Raw genomic sequence first — 23,382 nt, 5'->3', positions numbered from 1 at the left:
TCGGTTGCCATGGCAACCAGAGTTCTGCATGGAATTCAATTCTTTGAAGAATTTTGAAATGGGGCCACCCAAGGATCATTCCTGTGAAGTTTGGTGTAATTCTGCCCAGTGGTTTTCAAGAAGAAGATTTTTTTAGAAATTACATGTTGACGCATGACGGACATCAAGCGGTCACAATAGCTCACCTTGTCACTTCGTGACAGGTGAGCTAAAAAGTTCATGTTCCACATAGTATTAAACTTTTCTTCATATTTATCTTCATAGCTTTAGTTTTGTATGATTAGTTTTTTAGCTCACCCGAGCACAAAGTGCTCAATGGTGAGCTCTTGTGGTCAGTGATTGTCCAGCGGTGTCCATCAACACCTCCCAGCTTAAACCACCATTCCAATTTTGATGAAACTTCACAGGAATGTTCCTTGCATGATCCTCATTAAAAATTAGTCAAAGAAATGCATTCCATACAGAACTCTGGTTGTCATGGCAACCGAAAGGAAAAGCTTTAAAAATCTTCTTGTCCAAACACACAGTGGCTAGGGCTTTGATATTTGGTATGTGGCATCATCTAATGGTCCTCTACCAGTTTGTTCAAATTATCCCCCTGGGGTCAAATATGGACCCACATGGTTTACATCGATTTATAATAGGGAAAAACTTTGAAAATCTTCTTGTCCAAAACCACAGGTCCTAGGGCTTTGATATTTGGTATGTAGCATCATCTAGTGGTCCTCTACCAAGATTGTTCAAGTTATTATTATTATTATTATACCAGATTTATATAGCGCCCTTTTCATGATCAATTTCATGTTCAAATGCGCTTTACATAGTTCAAATGCAGCCACACAGGGCGCATAATTCATCCTCTACTAATACAGACACAGACCGATCTGACCAGAGGGACAGAGTAAGACAAAGCCCCCACGACAGAGAGATCAGAAATCAGATACAGGCTTGTCCGGCTAACTTAGCCTAGCTCGTTGCGAATAGACAGCCTGGTTCTTTAACGTGTATAGCACTGATACACGCAAGGATTGCCTGGGTTCCTGACCAGTACACCTCTAGTTGGGTGGGAAACACTGAAAAGCGTTTCTGAAAATTCCCGAGTAGCTGCCGGGGATCGAACCCCCGACCTCAGGATTGGAAGGCCAGTGTGCAAACCACTGAGCTATCCGTCCACCCATCAGTTCAGTTATTTCCCTAGGGTCAAATATGGCCCCCGCCCCGGGGACCACATGGTTTAAATAGACTTATATAGGGAAAAACTTTGAAAATCTTCTTGTCCAAAACCACAGGGTCTAGGGCTTTGATATTTTGTATGTGACATCATCTAGTGGTCCTCTACTAAGATTGTTCAAATTATCCCCCTAGGCTGAAATATGGCCCCACCCTGGTGGTCACATGGTTTACATAGACTTATAGTTTTTAGCTCATCTGATTTTTTGAAAAAAAATGATGAGTTATTGTCATCACTTGAGCGGTTGTCGGCGTCGGCGTCTGCGTCGCGTCGGCGTTGCCTGGTTAAGTTTTATGTTTAGGTCAGCTTTTCTCCTAAACTATCAAAGCTATTGCTTTGAAACTTGGAATACTTGTTCACCATCATAAGCTGACCCTGTATAGCAAGAAACATAACTCCATTTTGCTTTTTGCAAGATTTATGGCCCCTTTTGTACTAAGAAAATATCAGATTTCTTGGTTAAGTTTTATGTTTAGGTCAACTTTTCTCCTAAACTATCAAAGCTTTTCCTTTGAAACTTGGAATACTTGTTCACCATCATAAGCAGACCCTGTACATCAAGAAACATGACTCCATCTTGCTTTTTGCAAGAATTATTGCCCCTTTTGGACTTAGAAAATCAGTTTTCTTGGTTAAGTTTTATGTTTAGGTCAGCTTTTATCCTAAACTATCAAAACTATTCCTTTAAAACTTGCAACACTTGTTCACCGTCATAAGCTGACCCTGTACAGCAAGAAACATAACTCCATCCTGCTTTTTGCAAGATTTATGGCCCCTTTTGGACTTAGAAAATATCAGATTTCTTGGTTAAGTTTTATGTTTAGGTCAACTTTTTCTCTTAAACTATCAAAGCTATTGCTTTAAAACTTGCAACTCTTGTTCACAATCATAAGCTGACCCTGTACAGCAAGCAACATAACTCCATCCTGCTTTTTGCAATAATTATTGCCCCTTTTGGACTTAGAAAAATCATTTTCTTGGTTGAATATTATGTTTAAGTCAACTTTTCTCATAAACTATCAAAGCTATTGCTTTAAAACTTGCAACAGTTTTTCACCATCATAAGTGGACACTGTACATCAAGAAACATAACTCTATCCTGCTTTTTGCAAGAGTGATGGCCCTTTTTAGACTTAGAAAATCATGGGTAGGACAATATTTCTATTATACAAAAAAAATCAGATGAGCGTCAGCACCCGCAAGGCGGTGCTCTTGTTTATATGAGAACTAGAGATGCTTTTGAGAAAAGCGCATGTCTCCCACAACTTCCCCTATGAAAAATGTCTAGTGTCTCTAGATGGCTTAGATGAGTGGATCCAATTAGATGGTCTGGACGAGTGGATCCAATCAGTAATTCAAGGGCAATAAATCAAAAAAGCCTGGGCAGATTTGGCTAGTTATCGAACTTGGCTAAGGTCTCATGGTCAAACACATTTTGTTCAAGTTTGGTGAAGATCGGATGAGACATGTTCGACTTAGAATGCGGACAAGAGTAAAAAGGCCGGTTTTTCAATAATTCAAGGGCTGTAACTCCAAAATGCCTGGACCGATTTGGCTAGTTATCGAACTTGGCTGAGGTCTCATGGTCAAACACATTTTGTTCAAGTTTGGTGAGGATTGGATGAGAAATGTTTGAATTAGAGTGCGGACAAGAGTAAAAAGGCCGATTTTTGGTAATTCAAGGGCCATAACTCCAAGACGCCTGGACCGATTTGGCTAGTTATCGAACTTGGCCGAGGTCTCATGGCAAACACATTTTGTTCAAGTTTGGTGAAAATCGGATGAGAAATGTTCGACTTAGAGTGCGGACAAGCTTTGTGACAGACACACACACAGACTGGAGTAAATCAATATGTCTCCCACACCACTGTGTGGTGGGAGACATAGTAATAGGAAAAATTACTTCAAAAATCATCTGATCATATTTCCTAGACTGTTTAGTTATAATCACCTGATGATCCCAAGTAATTAGGGGTCACTTGACTGTGACCTTGACCTTCTGACCAACATTTTTTTTTTAGATACAGCCTTGAAATTTGGATGACATACACAGGTTTGCACACCAATCTTAAAACTGACTTCAGTGACCATGAACTTGACCTACTGACCAACTTTAATATTTTAGCATCAGTTTGACATTTGAAACATGTTCACACAACTGGGAAAAGATTTCAATGCTTACTTATATTTGACTGTCTCTTGACTTTCGTGATCTCTTGTCACTTGTCTACATAGCTCATATTAGTCAGGTGAGTGATCCAGGGTCATCATGACCCTCTTGTTTTATTTTCAATCTATTATTGTGTATTAACTTTCTAGTAAACTGCTGCAATGTGAAATTTTATTACTACTATAGTTGTCGCAACTTGACCAAGATGGTTGACCTTAGGCTGGTTATTCATATTGATTATTTCATTGTAGAAACAAGGGGTGCTTAGGATTGCCGTGTGTATTTAAATTTATAAATACAAAGAGATGAAGCGTTTTACTGACACTCCTTTTCAATATTAGGTTGTGCCTCATTATGTATTATAATACAAAGGTCAACCATCGGGGTCAAGTTGCGTCCACTATACTTGTTGGGACAGAAGAGGTTTTTTAATGAATTTTTTATTAAAGTTTTGTTCAGTAATAAAATCACATAAATAATTGCTGAAAAACCAACCCATTACTATTTTTAGAACATGAATGTTGTCTGTACTCGGTAAAAATAAAATGCATGATTCTGCCAGGAAATCGTATGTTTTGTATGTAAAAACCTCTCAAAACACATTTATATATACATCAACATTTATTGAACAAGATTTAGCTTACCAAAAGGTTCCTTCTAGCGCATATTAAATATTCTTTTTAAGGGATCTTTAATAAAATAATTATGAACTATGTGTTTTGCTAGTTTACGTGCATTCTTATCTATTTATTATAAGAATACTTAAAGTTATTTCACACAAACATTTATTTAACTTAAAATAATAAACAAACACCTTTAGATGAGCGATCCTACCTAAATATTATCAGCGGACAATAAATACCATCACTCTGTCAAAATTTCGGGAAGCTGTCCTAGTGGCACAGATCAGAATTTGGTCGTATGTTTGCCTAATTTTAATTAGCAATACAATGGAAGGAAAGTTCTGCCATATGCCAGTAATTGCATTGCATGAATGGATATTTACAGCTCCAAAACGACTAAATAGGGAGAAAAAGGGCTTTTATATAAGTCGGCACCAACAAACTGATGGATTTGAAAAAAGTGCGTACAAAAAGTTCACAACTTGAAAATTACAAAACAATTAATCAAAAGGTATGGAATTACAAAGTTCGAAATATTTACAGCTCAGTAAAGTGAAGAAATACATTATACAGTTCTAGATAAAAACAAGGGAAGTAACTGAAATGTTGTAATCCGGTGACGATACGTATCGTGCAATAGCATTCACAGACGAGTAAAAAATCTCGAATAACTTTATTAGTACAGTATGTTTTGATGGTTATACTTAAAATGTTAAAATATAAAGTTGGTATGAAATAAAATCGTAAAGAGAACTTCTGGAAGCAGCAAAGAATGAAACCGAGAAGAATAATAGTAGACGATATTTATGGGCGGGAGTCTATTTTTAAATGATGAATATTCATTTAGTTAAGGACTATGCTATTTTGACAATGCAAAATTCCTATGTAAAACTGAGAATGTCGTAACAACACGAGAAATGCACGGGGATCAAAGAGAAACTAATGATAATGAAAAAATGTATCTCCGAGTAAATTATAAAGTATCAGTGACACTCAAAAGCATGTCCCAACAGTGTACTAGAAGAAAATGCATAGAAATTTTCGGTGCAAGTATTTGGTACCACAAGTCTCTCATATTTATATAATATATATATTCATCAATCAGGGATATGTCAGTGTAAATGAGCTGAGCGTTAGTTTTCTAAGAAATTGTCGTTAAACTGTGTTACACAAATCACACGTGCACCGCTTTTTTACAAAAATATGTCAGCCATTTTTTCTTCAGTGAACGAAATAAAAGGAGTATTTTACCCTTAGGTTTTCCTTATTGTATAGTACGATTCCCTTTCTAATCTAAATAAAGCATCATTTTTTTTATAACATTCCACTGTCCGATTTTTCTGATCACTTAACGATCACTCACAATTACAAAATAAAATCAACGTGTCATCAAAATTATCACATTACACGGCTTCATGGACATCACGCCCTACTAACATTAAATTTGTAATCATGCGCCAACCAAACAAATGATGAAAGATCGGGACTTTTTCAAAGATATGTTTTATTTCCTGTAATTTTCTGATATTCTAACCTTTAAACAACCGAATTGTATGCACACAAATAACGAAGAATTTATGGAATATAGCTTTTAGTTTAAATTTTGGACCTATCTTTTTCCAGCCCAACAACAGACATGTATATGTCACAAACCCGGCTTGTCCTCGAAATCAGTGTCAAAGGTTACTAGAACATAAATACAATAAATAAACAATCGCTTACTATGTTCTTGCAAGTCCTGTTAGATGAAACGGCCCGTGTTTATACATTCATATATATTCCGTATCGGGAACATTGACAATCACACAGTTCGATCTTTACCACGAACATGAAAACAGTTACTTTTATTCCTTTGTTTACATTTCAAACAAGACGATTCACATATACGTTTAAGAACGTAAATTCCGTGCTTTCCGACCCTCATGGTGTGTAAACTTTTGTAATTAAAAGTATGGTGTATTCGGCCAACCATTTGTAATTTCTGACGGTAAATATCATTAAGAGTATCATTTATGTTCACGAAATTTAACTGAATATTTAAGTTTTATACTAGCAAAAGAAAAGCGTGATAGTCATGGTCGCTGGCTTTGAATTCCTCGCCCATCACCGACGTAGGATCGAAACCTCACTTGAGGTCTCATGGTCAAACACATTTTGTTCAAGTTTGGTGAGGATTGGATGAGAAATGTTTGAATTAGAGTGCGGACAAGAGTAAAAAGGCCGATTTTGATGAAACGGCCCGTGTTTATACATTCATATATATTCCGTATCGGGAACATTGACAATCACACAGTTCGATCTTTACCACGAACATGAAAACAGTTACTTTTATTCCTTTGTTTACATTTCAAACAAGACGATTCACATATACGTTTAAGAACGTAAATTCCGTGCTTTCCGACCCTCATGGTGTGTAAACTTTTGTAATTCAAAGTATGGTGTATTCGGCCAACCATTTGTAATTTCTGACGGTAAATATCATTAAGAGTATCATTTATGTTCACGAAATTTAACTGAATATTTAAGTTTTATACTAGCAAAAGAAAAGCGTGATAGTCATGGTCGCTGGCTTTGAATTCCTCGCCCATCACCGACGTAGGATCGAAACCTCACTTGAGGTGTAAAACTTTTCACGTAAGGAAGCCATCCAGCTAGGTACAAGTCTGAGCTCCAAAAAATGTCTGGAGGGGCACCTAGAGTCTTTCTCCACCAACAAAACCTGGGAAAAGTTCATTGTGTCGTTTTGGTGTTACTCTCAATCAAACAAAATAAACATTGTTCCCGCTTTGGTTTGTTTGTTTGTTTGTTTATATTTTTATATAAATGAATATGCAAAAAGGGTATTTGTTTGTTTCAGTGTAACGCCAAAACATTATATTACAATTATATATCAACAGTGAACGCCACATGCATTATATTTTCACGAGGGGTTAATGCCTTGATCTTACATGTAAAACAAACATATTCCTAGTGTATAAAAGGTAAAGGTACATATATATGTATATGTGTATGTACTCGCGGAATTAAATGTTAAGTGTAAAAAATATGTATTCACAGTGCAAATCATCCATGCTAAATAATACGTACAATATGTTTGCTTTCTCACTGTCTAACCTGTCCGAAATGGTCTATGCGATTTTTATCATAAGAGTTCTAGTTTAATTTTCATCTTAAATTAAAGCAAACGTGTTCAATATAATTTTAAACTTAAGCTTTGAAGTTTAGTAGGTTGTAGCATTCTCTAGGTCAAGAGTATTTTTTATTACCTTCTGTAGTTAGTAATTATCTATTGTAAAAATGCTTTTTTAACCAAAGTGGAAGATATCAGGTACTTGAAAATGCAGCTTTCTAAAAGGTCAGTTTGAATTCTCGATGTCATTTGTCAGACATACCTTGTAAAAATAATATTATTACAAAATTAATACTGCTATTTCTTTTGTTGCACTTTGCGGACTTATGATAAAGTTATATATATTTATCTGAGCAATACAATCCGTGTAAATGAGCACTAGGTAAGCGCTCAGGCCCTTCTCGCACACCATACCTATAGTTCAGACTTCTTTAATGTGTAAAGGCATGTGCACAAAAATGACAAATTTTGCCATCACCTAGTAAATTGTAATGTGTTTTTTAGAAAAGTAATAAACGGAAATAGAAAAATAGCTCTCAGCTCATTTACATGGATAGTTCAGCTTTATTATGTATGTTATAGTTTTTCGCAGTTATGCATGATTACATAGAATACTTGCACCGAAAATTGTGACATAACCATACTGATAACTTTTCCCACTTTAGTCTTTTAAAGTAAGAGACCAGCACTTAATGGTTTAAATGTATTGTCACATTGGAATAACGTTTGTTTTACAGTAACTTCGAAATTCCTCAGAAATAATATCATGTACCCTACCCACCTAATTCATAATTTCGAAATAGCATAGTCCTTAATCTCGATTCTACAATATGGCATGTAAGATTTAGGAGTTAGATAGTTTAAACTAAATTATTGTTTTTGTAGGTCTGTTTATTACGTAGTTGTATTTCACTAAGATTGACTTAAAGATGCGTAAAAACACATTGGCAAAGAGGCTATTTGTAATGAATATGCATGAGTACAAAATGGCGGCGCCCTGCTGGAATTCGGATGCCTTTGATGATACCCTTGTATCCATTACCTGCTCAGTCAAGTGTGACATGTTCACCATAAGTGTTCCTTCTCATGAGAAGGAACAATAAGTACCAAAACCTTGTTGACAGATAGTTTTTACACCATTAAAATCAAATGTCATATATTTTCGCGACCCGATTTTTCCACCCGAACACACACACTCTACTTTTTGGACAATACAGTTGTAATTGTGGTGAAAATCTTCTAGGTAAGTGGAGTGTTAACAAAAGTTTATTCTATTTTTGCAAGGACTATTAAGAATCAGCCACCTGGAAAGAAAATCTTGAAAAATAAATTCTCTAAATTTTACTAGGGGATACCTTGAATTTGTAATGCATTTGAATGTCTACCAGTAAAACTTGAAAATTAATGTGCTACTTGTTAAAAGTTGTTAAAATACAATATATTTTATCCTTTTAGGTTTTTGAGGTTAAAAGTAGGTAACATAAAATTTTGGATTTTGTCTCTATTAAGTTTTGCATTCACGCACTTAATTTATGCTGATAAAAAAACTCCAGTTTTGAGAACCCAACTCCAGCTGAAAAATAGCAAACCTCCAGTTTTGGGATTCTGAACTTATCATATGTATGCACTCGTGAAAATATTGCATTATAGTGTTCACTCGGTGAAATATATTTCGATCTTACACTGAAACAAACAAATATCCTCTATATAATTGAGAAATGAATATTGTACACATTCATGCTAAATCTCTATTTGAATGTATTCTGACTTGAAGGAACCTTTAATACTGATCAGAAATGGTTCAACTGTAGCTGATGAGAAACTGTTTGACTAGAGATGTCTGAAGTTGTCACCAAGGTAACAAATAACCCTTAAGGTATTGGACCCCTAATAGTAATGTTTAAAAAATGGTATTTGCGGGTATATTCTTAAAGTTGACTGAGTTTTGCATCGTGTTGCAAATTTTAAACAAAACTAGAAAATGCTTTTGTAAAAAAGCGCATGTCTCCCCCAATGCAAAGTCCTATACAAGAAGTCAATAGGGGTCAGGAGCGAAAGTCGAAGAGACACTGATGGTTGGCTGCAATAGGGATCATCTACTTGGCATGTCCAGTCATCCCGCTAAATTTCAACACTCTTGGCCTAGTGGTTCTCAAGTCACTGTTCAGGCTCCTGTGACCTTGACCTTTGATCAAGTGACCTCAAAATAAATAGGGGTCATCTACTCTGCATGTCCAATCATCCTATTAAGTTTCAACATTGTAGGTCAAGTGATTCTCAAGTTATTTCTAAAAAATGATTTTACAAGAACAGGCCACTGTGACCTTGACCTTTAATAGACTGACCCCAAAATCAATAGGGGTCATCTACTCTGCATGTTCAATCATCCTATGAAGTTTCAACATTCTGGGTCAAGTGGTTCTCAAGTTATTAATCAGAACTGGTTATCAATGTTCAGGCCTCTGTGACCTTGACCTTTAACGGAGTGACCCCAAAAACAATAGGGGTCATTTACTCTGCATGAACAATCATCCTATGAAGTTTCAACATTCTGGGTCGAGAGGTTCTCAAGTTATTGATTGGAAACGGTTTTCCATGTTCAGGCCCCTGTGGCCTTGACCTTTAACAGAGTGACCCTAAAATCGTTAGGGGTCATCTACTCTGCATGACCAATCATCCTATGAAGTTTCAACATTCTGGGTCAAGTGGTTCTCAAGTTACTGACCGGAAATGGTTTTCAATGTTCAGTCCCCTGTGACCTTGAGCTTTATTGGAGTTACCCCAAAATCGATAGGGGTCATCTACTTTGCATGCACAATCATCCTATGAAGTTTCAACATTCTGGGTCAAGTGGTTCTCTAGTTATTGATCATAAATGGTTTTCCATGTTCAGGCCCCTGTGACCTTGACCTTTGATGGAGTGACCCCAAAATCAATAGGGGTCATCTACTCATCATGACCAATCATCCTATGAAGTTTCAACATTCTGGGTCAAGTGGTTCTCCAGTTATTGATCGGAAATGGTTTTCAATGTTCAGGCCCCTGTGACCTTGACCTTTGACGGAGTGACCCCAAAATCAATAGGGGTCATCTACTCTTCATGCCCAATCATCCTATGAAGTTTCAACATTCTGGGTCAAGTGGTTCTCTAGTTATTGATCGGCAATGGTTTTCAATGTTCAGGCCCCTGTGACCTTGACCTTTGACGGAGTGACCCCAAAATCAATAGGGGTCATCTACTCTTCATGACCAATCATCCTATGAAGTTTCAACATTCTGGGTCAAGTGGTTCTCTAGTTATTGATCGGAAATGGTTTTCAACGTTCAGGCCCCTGTGACCTTGACCTTTGACGGAGTGACCCCAAAAACAATAGGGGTCGTCTACTCCAGCAGCCCTACAACCCTATGAGGTTTGAAGGTTCTAGGTCAAATGGTTCTCCAGTTATTGATCGGAAATGAAGTGTGACGTACGGACGGACGGACAGGGCAAAAACAATATGTCTCCTGGGGGAGACATAATTAATATTACCATGCCTTTTTTTAAAATATATTAAACGGCGGGCAGTTAACCTAACCAGTGTTCCTGGATTCTGTACCAGTACAAACCTGTTCTCCGCAAGTAACTGCCAACTTCCCCACATGAATCAGAGGTGGAGGACTAATGATTTCAGACACAATGTCGTTTATCAAATAGTCACGGAGAACAAATGCCCCGCCCGAGGATGGAACTCGTGACCCCGCGATCCGTAGACCGACGCTCTACCTACTGAGCTAAGCGGGCGGGTTATAAAAAGTAAAAACTTACCAGGAAAAAAGAAAATAAGGAGAAATTTTTTTGTCCCAGTGGGGCTAGAGCCTACGCCCCCTGAAAAATTTCAGTCAAAGTAGGTTTATTGTAGGAAATGAATACAGTCAAAACTGTGCTAATGGCCACCTGTAAGTAGCGGCCACCTGTCGACAATGGGCAACCAGATTTCCCCCCGTCGAAATATAGTCATAAAAAGGCCGTGAATAATGGCCACTTGCCGACCGCTGCCAGCCAAAGTCCTTCCCATAGACGGTAATTACTCTGAACAACTGTCATTTTTTTCTTGCGTCGGCCGCTCACAATTTTCCCGCTCATGATTTTCCCTAATCGGCGGTCAAACTTCAAAGTCTTGATAAAAAGGTGCTAAATAGGCAACTGCCCCCCTTATTAACGACATAAAGAACAATCAGTGTTATTGATTGTTTTTGATCGATTGTTGAACACGTTCTGCAATCATTGATATGGTTGATAATTGAGTTGTTTGTACATTGTTAACCGCTCTTGGTACACCTGCAGTTTTTCACACTTTTTAATATACGGTGAAGTGCTTGTAATAAATGAGCAATTTCATAAAATATATTCATTATGTTAATATCTCTCATTCGAATTGTGTTCAAAATACCAGTCAAACGTTACTAAATTAAGTGCTTACTTATCATAGAAAAATGTCGAAACAGAACTTTCTTACGTTAGAAAAACGCGTGGAAGTTATAAGACTTAGTGAAAGTGGTAAAAGTGACAGGGCTATTGCAGAACAAGTTGGTGTTGGCAGGACACAAATTCATGGGATTCTGAAATGGAAACGCGAAATTATGGACGAGTTTGAAAATAATGTTAACATGGAGTATAAATGACCACGCCGGGCAACCACTTATGAGGACATTAATGACTTGTGTTTGAAATGGTTTAATGATGCCACTGGACATAGAATTAATGCGTCAGGTCCGCTTATCAAAGAAAGAGCACTGAAATATGCGCAGGATTTAGGTGTAAATGACTTTAAAGCATCAAACGGATGGCTGGAAAGTTTCCTTAAACGGAACAATATTGTGTTTAAGACAATGTCTGGTGAGCGCAGTGATGTAGACAAAACTGTTGTGCAAGACTGGAAAGACAAGTTACCATCATTGTGCGAAGGGTATGAACCAGAAAACATCATTAATATGGACGAGACCGGCCTTTTCTATCGGGATTCGACTAAGTCCACGTATTTCAAGAAAGGCGAGGATTGCTCGGGCGGCAAACGGTCAAAAGAACGTTTGACTGTGGCCTTGTGTGCTAGCATGACAGGTAATGATTTTTTCGTAAGTTAGATTTGCTTCTCTTTTCATTCGATTAACGAATTTCACTGAAATTGTAAATTGGATAGTGTATCACGCACATCTAAGGGAAGTAATCCATGTTGCTTGTTGCGGATTTATTTCCGGTTGCAGAAAATGACTGATTTGACATTCCCTTGATAGATAATACATAAGAAGGTAAATGGATTGCACATGTCTATTTTGTATAATTGATACAAGTTGGGTTGACCAACGGTGAAATCATTTTTACTGACTGTACAGTCTTAGAAAAAATGTCTATATTTCAAACAAGCATGTTCGGATATTCCGGAAGTAAAATACTAAAAATGACTGAAGTTCATCACATTCACTCTGCAGCTGGGCAGCATTTTCTGCTCCCATTGAAATAGAAACCACTGTTGTCTCTCACTGCTTAATTATTACCTGTTAACAAATATTTGGCTTGATTCACCCCATCAATTTGATAGATTTTCATTTCTTGGGATAACAAAAAACATAGGCCTACATAACTGAAACGCCTTTAAACAACAATGCACTGGCGTGTTTCACGGCTACACATTTCTGTATTTCTGTAAGGTGAAAAAAATATTTGTTTGTATTCATGCCTAACAATTTACGGTAGTTGGTCGGTGAATTATTTATTTCTTTTTTTCTTTATGGGAAAGTGGGGAGCAGGGCGTATATTTATTTAATGGGACTTTTCGGATTTTTTTATGTCTAAAAATGCCCTTACAGAAGCAAGCCTCTGTGGCGTACATGCCGGGTATTTGCTGTGTATATGCCGCGAACACAGTAGTACGCCAGAGGAGTACATTTTACATACACCGCATGCCGCGTACATGTCGCATACTATTTCGACGAGTACACAGCATGTACACAGGAGGTCACTAGTACACTTCAAGTACGCAGCACAGACTCTGAAAATTTAAGGAGTACACTGCATGTATGCAGGAGGGACTTGTACAAGAAAATAGTACACTGCATGTACACCGCAGATACTTTGAAATTTGTGCAGTACACTTCATATACGCGGGAAAGACTTGTACAATTTCTTTTGGCATTTATACTTTCAAAATTCAAAATTTTTTGGTGCGCTACTTTTTACGGACGTAAAAGTGTATAAATGCTTATATAATTCCAGTCCTAGATTGTTCTCAGATGGATTTTAATCAAAATAAATACATACTACGCACACATCGTCTATAATAAATCATAACACTTATATTTAGTCGCATTAAAGTTGTTTCCCCTTGATGCAGTTACGCCATTTTCTTCAAATGTTTACCAAATCACATGCTACAAAAATTGATTTATTTCATTGAAAAGTGGATGAAGAAAAACATACTAATTTATTTGATAACATCAGTCTACATTATTTTGGTAAGGGTAAATACTTATTGATGCATGTAACTTATCTTTTTTCTGTTTTTTTCTGTCCAAATGATCAGCATTTGCATACGAAAGTTGGTGGGGTAAGGAATTTAAATTATCACAGCAGTTTCGCCACAAGAGTACACAGCATGTATGCAGCAGGAGTACACAGCATGTACGCCGCAGGACTCGGGCCAGGAGTACACAGCATGTACTGCCGCAGAAGTACACAGCATGTACGCCGCAGGAGTACACAGCACGTACGCCCCAGGGGTAGTACACCGCAGGCTCATTTGCATGTGAAAAGTGTATGTGCCGCGTGTACTATTTCCCGCATACTAAATTCCTCCAGCGTACATCCTGTGTACTATTAGTCCACAGCATGTACGCAGCAAGTAGTACGCGGCAGAGCTCATTTGCATGTCAAAAGTGTACTACAAACGTACTATCGGTGTATGTGCGGTGTATATCCTGCGTACTATTTAAAGCCCTTGATTTCAGAACACATCATGTACGCATCATAAACGCTGTATGTACACAGCAAGAGTACGCAGCAGGCCTTTTTCTTCTGTAAGGGTGAATGCAAAAGTTGATTTCTAACATCACTTACACTGTTTAAAGCATGGACAGCGCATTTTGCATCCTTTTATTTTTATTTTTTTAAATCACAGACAACAGTTGCTTGATTTCATTTATTTTCACATTTCAGGGGAAAAGATCAAACCGTTGGTTATCGGGAAGTCGAAAAATCCAAGGTGTTTCAGTGGTATCAAACAGGATCGTCTGCCGGTAATGTACAAATCTAACAAGAAAGCCTGGATGACTGGCGAAATCTTTGAAGAATGGCTACACTGGTTTGACAGACAAATGAAAGGTAGAAAAGTGCTTCTTTTTGTGGACAATGCAACATCCCATCCTCAGGTTAATCTCAAAAATGTCAATGTTAAGTTCTTACCACCAAATACAACATCTCTATGCCAACCAATGGACCAAGGAATAATTCAGGCAATGAAACTCAAGTACAGGAAGAAACAACTACAGTACGTGATCAGCCAAATGGAACTTAAGCAGGGAAAAAGTGGATTTGATCTGTTGAAAGATATAAGTGTGCTGGATGCAATTTACTGGGTTGCACGTGCATTAATTTAAAGAAGTTGAAATAAGCACCATTGTTAAGTGTTTCGCGAAGTGTGGATTTCAGTTAAACAGTGTTGAAAGTGAAAGTGAATGCACAGTGTTGAACGATTCAGAGAGTGATGAAGAGGAGGATGATAACTATCCAATAGCGCTTCATGTAATGGCTCGACAGTGATTGTGATTTTATGGAATTGTTGAATATTGACAAGGAGTTCAAAACATGTGATTCTGAAATGAAGGACTGGGACAGGCCTGCTACTGAGTTGCTTTCGGAAATGAAAGAGCAGGTCAGTGATGAAACATCTGACTGTGAGGATGATCAGCTTCAAGAACAAGAGGATAATGTTTGTTCTACAAAATGAGTGCTTGGAAATGATTGAAAAACTTAAAAAGTATGCAGTAGCCTATGGAAAGGAAAATCTTCTTGGTACATTTGTTGATGCCGAGGACATTATCACAAGCCAAAAACTTGTAGGGAACACTACAGGTAAGCAGAGTAAGATCAGTGACTTCTTTGCCAAACGCTGAACATTTCGGGTTACATGTATGTCATATGTGAAGGTCTTAAAATTTGTGAGACTGTCACATAGAAAAGAGAACATAGGTATGATTTTGTTTGATAGTTTCATTTGTTCAGGTTGAACTGATGTACTGTACTTGACAAGGGTTTATGAAAATTAAATTTTCTGAGAAATGCATTTAACATGTAATATATAAACTCTTAGTCATATATATTAGATAAAACATAATGATGAATGATGATGATGACCAAGTTTGTGTGCTACCATTACTTTTACTTACAACGATTGTTAATTTCATGTTTTCAGTTTGTATTGCTGTACTGAAGTTGATAAATGTATATGAAAATATGAAAATTGAATTATCTGAGAATACATTTAACATTTAATGACAAATGAATTCCTTTATATCTTTCTATACATCATGATATTTGTATCCTTGATGATTTATGCCCTGTGGTTCAAATATCCTTAATATCCCTATATAATATCCAATAGACTGTCAAAGTCATGATGATGATGATGATGATGATGATGATGATAATGACCAAGTCTGTGTGCCACTGTAACATGGACTTAAAATGATTAAGTACATCATGTACTCTATTATACACCTTAAATATCAACACTGAAACTAATGACCCAAGTTGACTTCCGAACAAAGGTCACCTGTGAACAAAGGCCATTTCTCCCCTCTCCCTTGGCCGGCCTTTGTTCACAGGTTTGACTGTACTCTTCAAAAAGGAGGTACCCTATTACGGGTCTAATACCTTAAATATATTAGGAATAAGGTCAGTAATTCGGTCGAAAATGTGCTTCCGTGGTGTAGTCGAAAGAAGTCCATAATAAATGGATCCTAATTTTCCCATTTTTTGCGCAAATTCGTGTAGAATGAGTGCTTAATCACACTTTTTCACTACTAGAATACATTCTGCATGAAATGAGACGGTTTTCATGTTCATACACCCCAGATGGCAAGTTTTGCAGATTGAAACCGGAAGTAGGTATTTATTGCGCGGACAAAAGCAAATATTCGCCATTTTTAGGGTAGCAGACCACAACTGACTGGCATTTCAGTCTATAGGAACTATTCAACCCCTATTTTCTTTTCATTTTTTCGTTAATTTGTGATAGAACTTTCATGAAAAATAGGTTTAGGAAAAAGTGATGTTCTATAAAGATACGTAAGTACGACCTGAAGTTGTCGTATTTTATATGAAACAAAGAAGGATTTGAATTACTGTCATCTCTTCAACCTAATTATAATATTAAAGAGCTTGAATAAGACTTTTCTTAAAACACATCATAACTAGTCTTAATAGTCATAAATTGGTTGTATATGTTATAAAATGGTGTTCCCAATGCAAAATAATGATGAAATTTGAAAATTTTTGAATTTTGACCATATTTTGAGTAGATGCACCTATTTCTGCAGCGATTTATGGGATTAAAAGGCCAATATTTTGTCTCCAGAATGTCAGAAAATGCACAAAATGTATCCATCCGAGTCGTATTCAAGATGGAATGAATGATATTTCAGAATCCAAGTGAAAAATAATGCAAACAAGTGAAACTATTACTAAAATTTACAAAGAAGCAACCATAGGGCCTAAATTTAGCCCAGTAAATGGGTAGGGGGTGGCTTCAATTAAATGTCTATATTTCTCTAAAATCTCGAATTTTCACAATGAAACTTGGTAATATGTTTGGTGTTACATCTTTCTTAAAAATAGAGATGAAAATGGTATGAAATTTGATAAGAAATATTTCTTATAGGAATAAGGTCAGTTATTCGGTCGAAAATGTGCTTCTGTGGTGTAGTCGAAAGAAGTCCATAATAAATGGATCCTAATTTTCCCATTTTTTGCGCATATTCGTGTAGAATGAGTGCTTTAATCACACTTTTTCACTACTAGAATACATTCTGCATGAAATGAGACGGTTTTCATGTCCATACACCCCAGATGGCAAGTTTTGCAGATTGAAACCGGAAGTAGGTATTTATTGCGCGGACTAGAGCAAATATTTGCCACTTTTAGGGTAGCAGACCACAAATGACAGGCAATTCACTAGGAACTATTCAACCCCCTATTTTCTTTTCATTTTTTTGTTAATTTGTGACAGAACTTTCATGAAAAATAGGTTTAGGAAAAAGTAATGTTCTATAAAGATACGTAAATATGACCTGAAGTTGTCGTATTTTATATGAAACAAAGAAGGATTTGAATTTACTGATCTTCAACCTATAAAACAAATACCTTGGCCCAAACACAGTGACAGCAAGTTTAATTCCTCTAAGTTCCAGTACTGTGTTGGTCAAGTCACCAATAATTCTCATATTTATGTGACACTATTTATTATTCATATCCCTTATGAGCAAGGATGCCAACATGTCACAATATGTATCAGTCACAGCAAATTCACTTTGAATGTTACTTTTACCTGCTGAGTGGACAATGTCAATTTGTCCAAGTTTGACTAATTCAAGAGCTCTTAACTTAAAGAGATCCTTATCCAAACTGGTTTATCAAACCTGACCTAGATTTTTAAGCATTGTTGAGATGAAAGAACAAGAGGTTCATGAAGACCCTGGATTGCTCACCTGAGTAATATGAGCTACATGTTTAAAATGGCAAATTGATGCTAAAATATTAGAAAGTAGGTCAGTAGGTCATATTCATGGTCACTGAAAGTCAGTTTTAAGATTGGTGCGAAAAACTGTACATGTCATGTATAACTCCTACTTAAGTACACATATTAATAGTACTAATTTTCGCGCTATTAGTGGGATCGGGCATGCGCTAATTCATGTCTAGCGCTAATATTAGACTGAAATGAAAGGCTTAAAAAAGTGATATTTATAGTATTGAAAATACCGTAATCACAATGCAACAGAACACAGAGAAATATATACTAATTGTGTAAATACGACAATAACTGCATTCCTAACTATTATTTTGCAGATTTTTTTTAATAGAATAATTTAACCTGTTTGAATATTAGTACAAAAGTCATCTATTTTTGTAAATTAAGCTGCTTTTTTTTTCTTCGCCACTGTCCATAAACATGGTATATAACACCTTCGGAGTAGATCGCCAGTTTGTCCGGTCGCGCTAATAACAAGTGTCACCATAACATTATACTGCTTTGAAAACCAAGTGCAAATTTGAAAACAAACAATTATCACCATTCTGCACAGTGTACATGTACAAATTTACAGTATACAGATTAACACTAATCTAAACGAATGTAGATTTTATGTCATACTGTAGACCTATGCATTTTTATGTGTGTGCCTGGTCGATTTTATTACGAATACCATTCAGCCACCAACTGGCTATTTTAGCGCTGGTGATACTGCGCGCAAATAAGTGGAAACTACTCAATTCAAGGCGTTTGCACTAAAATTTAACTGCGCTAATATAAGTACACTTACAGTATATAACTCATATAACAAGTGACCCCCAGGGTGGGTCTTTTCACCCCAGGGGCATAATCTGAACAATGTTGTTAGAGATCCACTAAGCAATGCTGCATACCAAATATCAAAGGCATAGGCCTTGAAATTTCAGACAAGAAGATTTTTAAATTTGATTCCTATATAAGTCTATGAAAAACTTTGGACCCTTAGGGCAGGGCCTTTTCACCAAGGGGCATAATTTGAACAATTTTGGTAGAGGACCACTAGGCAATGTGACATACCAAATATTAAAAGCCTATGCCTTGCAGTTTCAGGCACGAAGATTTCTAAAGTTTTTTCCCTATATAAGTCTATGTAAAACTTGGGACCCCCTGGGTGAGGCCTCTTTTCAACTCAGGGGCATACCGTTATTTGAATGATCTTGGTAAAGGACCACTAGGCAATGCAACATACCAAATATCAAAGGCCTAGGTCTTGTGGTTTCAGACAAGAAGAATTTTAAAGTTGTTTTTTTTCCTGTATAAGTCTATGTAAAACTTGGGACCCCCTGGGTGGGGCCTCTTTCACCCCAGAGGCACAATTTGAACAATCTTGGTAGAGAACTACAGGGTAATGCTACATACCAAATATCAAAGGCCTAGGTCTTGTGGTAAGATTTTTAAAGGTTTTTCCTATATAAGTCTATGTAAAACTTTAATTGGACCCCCGGGGCGGGGCCTCTTTCACCCCAGGGGCACAATTTGAACAATCTTCAGGACCATAAGATGATGTCACATGCCAAATATCAAGGCAAAGTTTTAGACAAGAAGATTTTTAAAGTTTTTCCTTTCAGTTGCTATGGCAACCAGAGTTCTGCATGGATTTAAATTATTTGGGCAATTTTGAAAGGGGGCCATCAAAGGATCAGTCCTATGAAGTTTAGTGATATTCTGCCCAGTGGTTTTCAAGAAGATTAAAAAATGTTGACGGACGGATGACGGACATTGAGCAGTCACAAAAGCTCACCTGAGCCAAAAAACTGTAGTAATTGAGTAGACACTCAAAATTTTGCAGAAATCCACCTTAGTTCTGAGAAAAAATAGCAGAAGTTCAGAAAGGAGACTGTCAATTTTTGCAACTTAATGAATTGAATGGCCATAACTCTGGAGATACTAATCCACTCTAGCTTGTTATTGAACATGACACAGATTTTATAGAGATACACATTCTGCAGACATATCCCTAAGTTCCAAGAAACAAGAGGACCATGATGGTCCTGAATCGCTCACCTATCCCCACATGACCCAGTGTTGAACTGAGTATGACGTAGTTATTTCTATTACTTGACATAGTGACCTAGTTTTTGAGCACGTGACCTAGATATCAAGATAAAAAATTCTGACCAATTTTCATGAAGATCCATTGAAAAATATGACCTCTAGAGAGGTCACAAGGTTTTTCTATTATTTGACCTAATGACCTAGTTTTTGAAGGCACGTGACCCACTTTTGAATTTGACCTAGATATCATCAAGGTATTCTCACCAACTTTCATGAAGATCTCATGAAACATATGGCCTATAGAGAGGTCACAAGGTTTTTCTATTTTTAGACCTACTGACCTAGTTTTTGACCGCACATGACTCAGTTACGAACTTGACCTAGATATCATCAAGCTGAACACTCTCACCAATTTTCATGAAGATCCATTGAGAAATATGGCCTCTAGAGACGTCACAAGGCTTTTCTATTTTTAGACCTACTGACCTAGTTTTTGACCATACGTGACACAGTTTCAAACTTGACCTAGATATCATCAAGATCAACATTCTGATCAATTTTCATGAAGATCTCTTGAAAAATATGACCTCTGGAGAGGTCACAAAGTTTTTTTGTTTTTTTTAGATCTACTGACCTAGTTATTGACCGCATATGACCCAGTTTCAAACTTGACCTAGATATCATCAAGGTGAACATTCTGACCAATTTTCATAAAGATCCCATGAAAAATATGGCCTCTAGAGAGGTCACAAAGTTTTTCTATTTTCAGACCTACTGACCTAGTTTTTGACCGTACGTGACCCAGTTTCGAATTTGACCTAGATATCATCAAGGTGAACATTCTAACCAATTTTCATGAAGATCCATTGAGAAATATGGCCTCTAGAGAGGTCACAAAGTTTTTTCTATTTTTAGACCTACTGACCTAGTTTTTGACCCCATGTGACCCAGTTTCGAACTTCACCTAGATATCATCAAGATGAACACTCTGACCAATTTTCATGAAGATCCATTGAGAAATATGGCCTCTAGAGAGGACACAAAGTTTTTCTATTTTTAGACCTAATGACCTAGTTTTTGACCGCACGTGACCCAGTTTCGAAATTGAACTAGATATCATCAAGGTGAACATTCTCACCAATTTTCATGAAGATCTCATGAAAATATGGCCTATAGAGAGGTCACAAGGTTTTTCTATTTTTAGACCTACTGACCTAGTTTTTGACCGTACGTGACCCAGTTTCAAATTTGACCTAGATATCATCAAGTTAAACACTCTCACCAATTTTCATGAAGATCCATTGAGAAATAAGGCCTCTAGAGACGTCACAAGGTTTTTCTATTTTTAGATCTACTGACCTAGTTTTTGACCGCACATGACCCAGTTTCAAACTTGACCTAGATATCATCAAGATGAACATTCTGATTAATTTTCATGACGATCTCTTGAAAAATATGGCCTCTAGAGAGGTCACAAGGTTTTTCTATTTTTAGATCTACTGACCTAGTTATTGACCGCATGTGACCCAGTTTCGAACTTGATCTAGATATCATCATGATGTACATTCTGACCAATTTTCATAAAGATCCCATGAAAAATATGGCCTTTAGAGAGGTCACAAAGTTTTTCTATTTTCAGACCTACTGACCTAGTTTTTGACCGCACGTGACCCAGTTTCAAACTTGACCTAGATATCATCAAGATGAACATTCTGACCAATTTTCATGAAGATCCATTGAGAAATATGGCCTCTAGAGAGGTCACAAGGCTTTTCTATTTTTAGACCTACTGACCTAGTTTTTGACCGTACGTGACCCAGTTTCGAATTTGACCTAGATATCATCAAGGTGAACATTCTAACCAATTTTCATGAAGATCCATTGAGAAATATGGCCTCTAGAGAGGTCACAAAGTTTTTTCTATTTTTAGATCTACTGACCTAGTTTTTGACCCCATGTGACCCAGTTTCGAACTTCACCTAGATATCATCAAGATGAACACTCTGACCAATTTTCATGAAGATCCATTGAGAAATATGGCCTCTAGAGAGGTCACAAGGTTTTTCTATTTTTAGATCTACTGACCTAGTTTTTGACCGCACATGACCCAGTTTCAAACTTGACCTAGATATCATCAAGATGAACATTCTGATTAATTTTCATGACGATCTCTTGAAAAATATGGCCTCTAGAGAGGTCACAAGGTTTTTCTATTTTTAGATCTACTGACCTAGTTATTGACCGCATGTGACCCAGTTTCGAACTTGATCTAGATATCATCATGATGTACATTCTGACCAATTTTCATAAAGATCCCATGAAAAATATGGCCTTTAGAGAGGTCACAAAGTTTTTCTATTTTCAGACCTACTGACCTAGTTTTTGACCGCACGTGACCCAGTTTCGAACTTGACCTAGATATCATCAAGATGAACATTCTGACCAATTTTCATGAAGATCCATTGAGAAATATGGCCTCTAGAGAGGTCACAAGGCTTTTCTATTTTTAGACCTACTGACCTAGTTTTTGACAGCACTAGACCCAGTTTCAATCTTGACCAAGATATCATCAAGGTGAACATTCTGACTAATTTTCATGAAGATCCATTGAGAAATATGGCCTCTAGAGAGGTCACAAAGTTTTTCTATTTTTAGACCTACTGACCTAGTTTTTGACCGCACGTGACCCAGTTTCGAACCTGATCTAGATATCATCAAGTTGAACATTCTGACCAATCTTCATGAAGATCTCATGAAAAATATGGCCTCTAGAGAGGTCACAAGGTTTTTCTATTTTTAGATCTACTGACCTAGTTTTTGACCGCACGTGACCCAGTTTCGATCTTGACCTAGATATCATCAAGATGAACATTCTGACCAACTTTCATAAAGATCCCATGAAAAATGTGACCTCTAGAGTGGTCACAAGCAAAAGTTTACGCACGCACGCACGGACGGACGACGGACGCCACGCGATCACAAAAGCTCACCTTGTCACTTTGTGACAGGTGAGCTAAAAATAATTGAATTTCAAAGGGGAAACTGTCAGTTTTCACAATTTTGACTGATTCAAGGGCAATAACTCCAGTTATTACTTACCCGTTTCTATTTCCTGTCAAGTTACAGTGGAACCGGAAACGTCAATATTTTTCCATACACTGAATTTCATATCGGGTGTGCGACGTAATTTAATGTGTGTCGTTGTATTAAAACTTTTATTTAGTTCAGTGTGGTCAATCTTATTCAGGCCCTTGAACAAAATCATGATATTTACATTACATGCATACGTGTAGATACGTATGTTATAAAAAGGTTATTATGTTTGCATCAAAAAATATTCACTCGTTCTAAATCAGCGGAAGAATATTGCGCTCCTAGTCGCGCAATATTTCCACTGCAGAAGTTGTGCATAT

At 36.9% G+C, this 23,382-nt stretch overlaps 1 protein-coding gene across 1 annotated transcript in view; it reads right to left on the bottom strand.

Moving 5' to 3' along the window:
• Positions 1–23,382, bottom strand: part of LOC123524514 (uncharacterized) — a 105,087-nt gene that overhangs the window by 1,951 nt on the left and 79,754 nt on the right. The gene's annotated exons all lie outside the window — the stretch shown is intronic.

The sequence above is a fragment of the Mercenaria mercenaria genome, chromosome 3 (genome assembly GCF_021730395.1).
Source record: "Mercenaria mercenaria strain notata chromosome 3, MADL_Memer_1, whole genome shotgun sequence".
NCBI classification, from domain to species: domain Eukaryota; kingdom Metazoa; phylum Mollusca; class Bivalvia; order Venerida; family Veneridae; genus Mercenaria; species Mercenaria mercenaria.
This window is presented reverse-complemented; position numbering and strand designations above follow the sequence as displayed.